Below are 596 nucleotides of genomic sequence, written 5' to 3'. Positions count from 1 at the left end.
CCACTGGCGGAGCCCGAAGCCTCCTCGACACTCGGCTATATATATAGCCCTCCCCAGCCTCCTCGAGCATGATCCACGACTCCTACACACTCCACAACCTCTTAGAAAGCCGTAGCCCGGCCAGGCAGGCCGCGGGCTGCCGTCTCTGAGATCGCACTTGTCATTGATCCCCTCGGGTCGTCTCCGTAGCTCTGGCCCTCCCAGGCCTGGGCAACGCTTCCAGGGCCTCCGCTGTTCTCCGGTGGTGCTGTTCCGCCTGGTGGGAGCCCTGGAGTCGTCTCTGTTCGCCGTCGTCTTCATCTCCGGTGACCCCTACTCTCTGCCTCCGCTCGAGAGGTTGATTCTGACACCTTCCGACCACCACTACCTACTCTACGGGTACGGGCAGGCGCGCCTCTGTCTCCTCTCTTTACCCCACCTCTTGTTTTGTCCAAGAAACCCTCGTCGCCGGCGTTTGCTCCGACGAAGCCGCACCGCCCTCTGTTTCCTTCTCCCCCTGCCCTTCACCTAACTAGCGGGGCCTGCTAGTCATCCGCTCAGTATGCGCACGAAGTGATATGAGTGGTGGCGCCCCGAGGCTTTACGCATTCGACATC

Source organism: Triticum dicoccoides, chromosome 3A (genome assembly GCF_002162155.2).
Source record: "Triticum dicoccoides isolate Atlit2015 ecotype Zavitan chromosome 3A, WEW_v2.0, whole genome shotgun sequence".
In the NCBI taxonomy this organism is placed as follows: Eukaryota; Viridiplantae; Streptophyta; class Magnoliopsida; order Poales; family Poaceae; genus Triticum; species Triticum dicoccoides.
The sequence above is the reverse complement of the archived record's forward strand: the minus strand, read 5'-3'. Positions refer to the sequence as shown.